Source organism: Chinchilla lanigera, unplaced genomic scaffold (assembly GCF_000276665.1).
Source record: "Chinchilla lanigera isolate Chin_1 unplaced genomic scaffold, ChiLan1.0 scaffold00002, whole genome shotgun sequence".
NCBI classification, from domain to species: domain Eukaryota; kingdom Metazoa; phylum Chordata; class Mammalia; order Rodentia; family Chinchillidae; genus Chinchilla; species Chinchilla lanigera.
The window spans coordinates 47145023-47152187 of record NW_004955403.1 but is presented as its reverse complement, the minus strand read 5'-3'; positions in this window follow the sequence as shown (position 1 = coordinate 47152187).

Sequence of the window (7165 nt, the reverse complement as noted above, 5' to 3'; positions counted from 1 at the left end):
CACCACAAAATATCCAAAGGCAAGGAGTTTTTTTAGAGCAATTCGGCATAATAGAGGAGATTGTGATTGGTTAGAGAGAAGGTAATAACATAAATAAACTAAATTGCAAATTCTTTATCAAAAGTAGAAAATATTTCCCCCTACTCTCTCTGTGGTGAAGAAAAAAGTCTTTATATCTTGGCTCTGGTTACTGAAAGACATTAAGAATAGTTTGTACTTTGAGAATTTGTAGAGTTTCAAGGAGGGGAGATGCAGGCACCAGATGTGAGTAAACTGGAAAGAAACCCTGTCCAAAAGGTAGGCTGGGATGTGGATGGGGGCTAAAAAGTTCCCGTGAATGTTATTTGGAATAGGCAGGAAAGGGCCAAAGGGAATCCTAAGCAGCCAGCAATGGAAACATCACCCACATGAGAGAATACCTGATGAAATATTCCTAGAAGCAAGACCCTTTGAGAGTCACAAAAAGAAACCCAAGAGAGAAACAAGCTGGAGCTTCCTTTACCACATCTGAGAAGCACCAGTACCAGGTAGAAGCTAAGCTAGTAAAGAAGAACTTCCCTATCCTTCCCTTTCTTATTGTCTGTGAGGTCTACATGTAGGAGTAGAGGCTGCCTGGTGAATGAAAGAAGGAGGAAGAGAGGGAGGAACAGGGGGAGAAGGAAGACAGACATGGCATAATCATAAGAAAGTTTCCCATAATTTCTTGTCCCTATCATGATTTCCCAAGCTGAGGTTATCCTGAACTGGCACAGGAAAAATCTCAAAATTAAATGAGACTGAAATGTTAAGAAATTAGAATGGACTAGGCTCTATAAAACCCCTGAAAAATGAGGCCACATATTCACTCTTAAGAATAATCAGAACCAGCACCCTGGGAAACTGAGGTGGGAGGACTATAATTTCAAGCCCAGCCAGGGCAACATAGCAACTTAATGACCCCCTGTCTCAGAGTAAAAGTTCAGAAATCCTAGGATTATCTGCTTGAGATTTCATCTATGGAAAAGACAGGGCTCAATGGAATAAATTTAAAAGAACAATGAAAATTTAAAAAAATAAGTTGCAGATTTCTACTCAGGCCCTATTGAGCCCATAGTGTTCAATAAACAAATTACATGTAAAATATTTCATGTACTTGTTATCAAATTCTACAATGTATACATCATCATTTGGGTTTTATAGATGGTGAAATTAAGTCTTTCCCTGGTAAAGGTAAATTGTTGAAGACTGCCAAATGTACACATGGTTTGAAAAACAGATTTTCCTGACTCCAAATCTTCACATCTAAGTTTTTCTGCCTTCTTTTTACATGCATTATAACCTTAACCTTAAGTTCCCCTTATCATTAAAAAAAACTTACTGTAAAGTCCCTTAATATTTTACTTAACCCCAGATTCCAGAAAAGGAGATGAAAAAGGACTGACAATAAGAACCAAAATAGCTAAAGGCAAGTAACAAGCTGTTCTAATTGGACCAGTAATATTTTCATGAACTACTCCTGGTTTTTCCTTAAAATACACTGAAACAGTGGTTTCCGAAGCAGTTGCGTGGTTCCAATATGTCAGACACCATGCTGGACAGTGAAAACACAAACAAAGGTTTGCACTGTCGAGGAGATACAGGTACAAGTGAGCTCTACAGACAATCTTCCAATTGCAGCCCCATCTGGAATGTTTTTAATGCAAACGCACATGCCCAAAAGAGTTTCCGGTCTGACTTGAAGATCAGAGAGGGCTTCCTGGAGATCAGTTAATATCTGAAAGGTAAGCAGGAAAAGACAAGAGGATACAGAGATGAGGATACAGTAAGAAGAGGTATGTGAAGGCCTGAGTACAGAAGAGCATGTGACAGAAGGCAGAGGAAAGGTGGTAAAGGAAGGCAAGATTGCTAAAGCCGTGTTCAAAGGACTTGGACTTCTTTGGAAAGAAGTAGGAGAAAAAGACAGCAACAAAGTATACATGAGTTTATACAAATTCCTGAAATCATATAAACAGTTCAACTTCTGAGAAGCCTCTCCTTGTGAATTGAATCCAAACCACAGCTCTGATACAAAGTAAAGGGGCACTGAGGGGAATGCAAGGAACCAAAATTAATGGCCATTTTCACAAATGCTGCTTGCTTCCCCTCTCCTGCGCTTTATGCCAGCACAGACCAAAGGAACTGACCATACAGAGAAGACACAGGTAGCTAGGCATCCAGAAAAACACAGACTCACCAAGATTTAAAACAAAAACTGTCCTCTCACTAAATTTTCTAAAATTATTGGAATGAAATTTGACAGACCTTTTCCATTTTGAGTCACAAATGCAATTCTTATCGGGTCATTTATTGTACAAACTTATTGACTACTTCATATTCTGCAAATGTTACAAAGTGTTTCTGCTTTCATTTTACTCTGTCTTGTTTCTGTAGAAACCAAAAATAGCTGAAGAGAAACACAGTTCTGAGATTCACGCTGTATCATCCCTGCTATTGCATCCAGTCTTTATTATTCTTACATTTCTCCCTTTCACTTTTGTCCTTTGAATTACTCCTCTTGGGCTCTAAGAGAACAGGAATAGATTATAACAACTGATAACTATTAAAAAATAATAATAAAAGCAGCCCTTTATTGTACTCCCACTCAGACATGATGCAGAGTTTTGTGCATATATTATTTTACTTAATTCTCTACACAAGTCTATGCTGGAATTAATATTATCTTTGTTTTACAAATAAGAATCTAAAGCTCAGGAAGATTTACCTGGAGGTCTCCAGATCTCTGCAGGCATTTTACATTTTAAATTACTCTAGTGCAGTTGGAAATATTACTTAGTTTCTTTACTATTTCACCTTAGTTTTGGATGGTTGAACTGGAATAATATAGTTACTCTTTTTCTTGCCATGAACATGTTAACTTGGGAGAGATCTGCTAGAAACAAGAAAAAACGTACAACACTGAAACCATATTCTTTATCCATAGCTTTCAGTTTTGATAAAGGAATAAATAAAATTTTCCTTTCACCCCATAAATCTATTTTTCATTAAAAGCAGACATTCCCTCAAGTAACATTAAACTTTGGGAAGGCAACCAAAATATATTGCCAAACTCCTTTCTTAATTTGGTAGTGTGAAGCTATTTCTAATTTTCCTTAAAAGAAAGTTTTCTAGGCTGACAATTGCTCAGCAAATTTGTATCATAATACATTGTCCAAACTTCAGAACTTTGGTAATAACAAAATTAGAAACTTCAGTTATGTCTTCCTATGAAAGATATAGGTCTCAGGTGAGATACGTGCAGAGAGCTATTATGCATTCTAACACATAGTGAATACTTCATAATCCTTACATCTCTAGTGATGATTATCACATATCCAGACTTTGTTTAAAGATTGTCTCCATGTGTATAATGGTTTCAAAAGAGGAAACTTTTTGCAAGACTGATGCCAGTGTGTGAGTAGTATATAAATAAACTGAAAGTTCATTGTTTTGTGGATCATAAATTGTAAATGACATTGATGAGGGTATTATATTAATCTCTAAATATGATATACATCAAGTAACCTGTGAAGGCCTGCAATGATTTGAATATGGTTCATTCCTTAAACAACACATGCTAGCAACTTGTTCCCTAATGTAGAAGTTTTGAGAAATGAGGTCCAGTGGGAATAATTAGGTCATGCAGGCACCACCCTCAGAGGGACTGATGTTTATTCTGCAGGAGTGGGTTGGGTCTCTTGGACCCAGAGTGGGTTGTTACACAGCAAGGCCACTGCATTTCACTGGTCTCTTCCACACATGAGACCACTGCACCTTGCTTGTGCTTCTGCAAGGTGATGCCATCTGGTACATAATGATGTAGCCCTAGGCCCTCACCAGATATGGACACCCAAGCTTGGAGTTTCCAGCATCCTACACTGTTATCCAAATGGTTTTCTCTTTATACAGAATCCAGTCTCAGGTATTTTATTATAGTAGCATAAATTCAACTAAGATAGGCCTCCATCCTGAAGTTTAGCTTAGAAAATGGGAGAGAAAGAAGAGATTATAGAATCAACCTTAAGCACTCAGGGTTTTTTTTTTTAATTTTGATTTTTTTTAATTTAAAATTTTTAAATACTTTAAAATGTTTAAAAATTTTAATTTTTTCTCTCTCTACTTCCAAATTTCCACTAGAGTAGATACAAAGAAATAAAAGAAATCTATATGATTAGAGAAAGTGAGAAAAGCATAGAATAAAGCAGACAGAGACTGGCCAACCTCCTATTTCTTTAACTGCTCATAGTATTTCATTTCAGTTTTATTGAGGTATAATTGACAATTAAAAATTATACATATTGTCCAAGACATAAAATATGATTTTTAAAACCTACTGGAAATTGAACCAAACTTTTACACTGAGTTGCATCCCTGATCCTTCTTGTTTTTTATTTTCAGACAGGATTTCACTAACCCAAACTGGGCTTAAACTTGCAATCTTCCTGCCTCAGCTTCACAGAGTGCTGGAAACAGATTTGTGCCACCCTGCCCTCAATCACAATGTGATTGTTAACACATGTCTACATTATAAAATTATTACAATTATTAAGCTGATTAACATACATAAGATCAACTCTCAGCAAATTTCATGTATATAATATATTATTAACTTTAGTCAAAACACTGTGCATGAGGTCTCCAGGACTATTCATGTTAAAACTGTAGTTTGTACCCTATGAGCAACGTCTGGCTATTATCCGCATCCTCTTGACCCCTATGCTTTCTACTGTTTCTATAAGTTTCAGCTTTATGGATCCTACATATTAAGAAAATATGCATTATTTATATTTCTGGTTCTGGTTTATTTTACTAAGCATAATGTCCTTCAGCTTCAGCTTTGCTATCTAAAATGGCAGGATTTCTATACTTTAAAATCTGAATTTACATTACATTTATTTGTGTTTGTTGTCTATTTTATATACTTTGATATATATGGGGCATATTTGATTCATATCATCACAATCTCTTTGTCCACTCATCTGCTCATGACTGCTACACTTGTCTTTTTATAGAATAATTTTGCAGTGAGTGTGGATGTGTAGATGACTCTTTGAAATAGTAATGTTATTATTTTTAGATAAATATCATAAATGGAATTGCTGGATCATGTAGCAGTTCTATTTATAATTTTGAGGAAATGCCATGCAGTTGCATAATGTTTATACCAGTTCACATTCCCAATGACAACATATAGGAGTTCCATTTTCTTTATATTCTGACCAAGTCTTATTTTTTAAATTCTTGAATGTTAGATGCTATCTTATTATCCTTGTCATCTGCATTTCCCTGATGATTAATGATGCTTACTATTTTATGTAGACCTATTGGCCATTTTTAGGTCTTCCTTGAAAAAAAAAAAAGTCTTTTCCAGTCTTTTGACCATTTTTTAATTTTTTTTCTTTTTTACTATTTAGTTGTATAAGTTCATTGCATATTTTTGAGGTTAATCTTTTTTGGATACATGGTTTGCAAATACTTCCTTGCATCCCATAGGTTGCTGTATTTGTCAGTTTCCTGTCACTGGGAAAAAAATAGCAGGCACTTGCATCATAAAGGAGGAGGAGTCTATTTTGCCTCACAGTTTCAATTCATAGCTAACTGCCCCCAAGGAAGAAACAGAATGGCTAGAATTATTTTACTTGCTTTCAGCTTTGAATCTTCATACTAGAATTATAGATACTTTGCACAAAACCACTACAGTGTTAGCATATTTGGAATTTGACCATATATTTATATTTTATTAATGACCTTCACAGGATGTGATCAATAAACATGATGAATGTTTAAAGTAAAATTTTAAAAAATGTATTACATTAAAAGGTACATTGCTATTAACCCCCCTCACAATTCTCTTTCACTTTCAGCACACATATCCCATCGTTGGTGCCACTCTCAACAGTTCTTTAAGCCCTCCTTTGTGAGCATCTTTTCACTGCTGCCTTAAAGTTCTGAATCAGTTCAAAATGTTCTTTGCAATTTCTGTCTACTAAAAACATTACAGTGGGCCCTCATTGGCATTATTCACCAGATCTGGTTCCATGTGACCTTTGACTCTTTCACAAAGTTAAAACAAACACAAAAGAACACATTTTGAATCTGTACAGGACACTGAGGCAGCCAGAACAACCCAATTAAGAACACTCACAAAAGAGAACTTACAGAACTGCTTCAGAAAGCAGGAACAATTAGATAAATGTGTTTGAAGTGACAGAGTATTTCGAGGGATTTAATGGCAGTGTGGTTTTAAACGTAATTTTTAAAGTTTGAACATTCACTGCAGTTTGTGACCATATCTCATATGCTTTTATGTGTGTTCATGTTACTAGTCAATGTCCTTTCATTTCAGCTTGAAAGGCTTCTTTAGAATTTTTATAAAGCAGACCTAGTGGGGATGAACTCCCACAGAATTTGATTGTCGATGAATCTTTATTTCTCCTTCATTTCTGAAGGAAAGCTTTGCTTGGTAAAATATTCTCGGTTGATTATGTTTTGCTTTAGGCATTTTGAATATATCATCTCACTTGACATGCAAAATTTCTGTTGAGAAATTCATGGTGCATTTATAGAGCTTACCTTCTGTATGATGAACCTTTTTTTCTACTTGCTTTCAGTACTGTCTCTTCATCACTAACTGTGGAGAGTTTATAATACATGATCCCTTCTTTGGGATGAATTTGACTGGGGATCTTTCAGCTTCATAAACCTTGATAGGCTTCCTTCTCAGATTTGGAAAGTTTTCAAACATCATTTCTTTATACAAGCTTTCTGTTCCTTTCTTTTTATATTTTTCTGAAAAGTCTGGTATAAAATATCCCATACACCCTCAGGCTTATTTTATTCCCTTTGATTCTTTTTAATTCTTGTGGGATTTCTTTTTTCATTCTGGTTGCATATTTTTCAAATAACTTGTCTGTAAGTTTATAAATTCACTCTGCTTAATCAGGTCTTTTGCTGATCTCTCAATTATAGTTTTCATTTTATTCATTGTAGTCTTCAGCTCCAGCATTTTATTTGCTTTATTATAAATTACTTTTATCTCTCTTTTAATTCACTTTATTCTCATATTGTTTTCCTGAAGTTATTTTACTTACCTATCAGTGTTCTCTTATAGCTCACTGAACTTCCTTAAAACTGTTTTGGTTTATTTGTC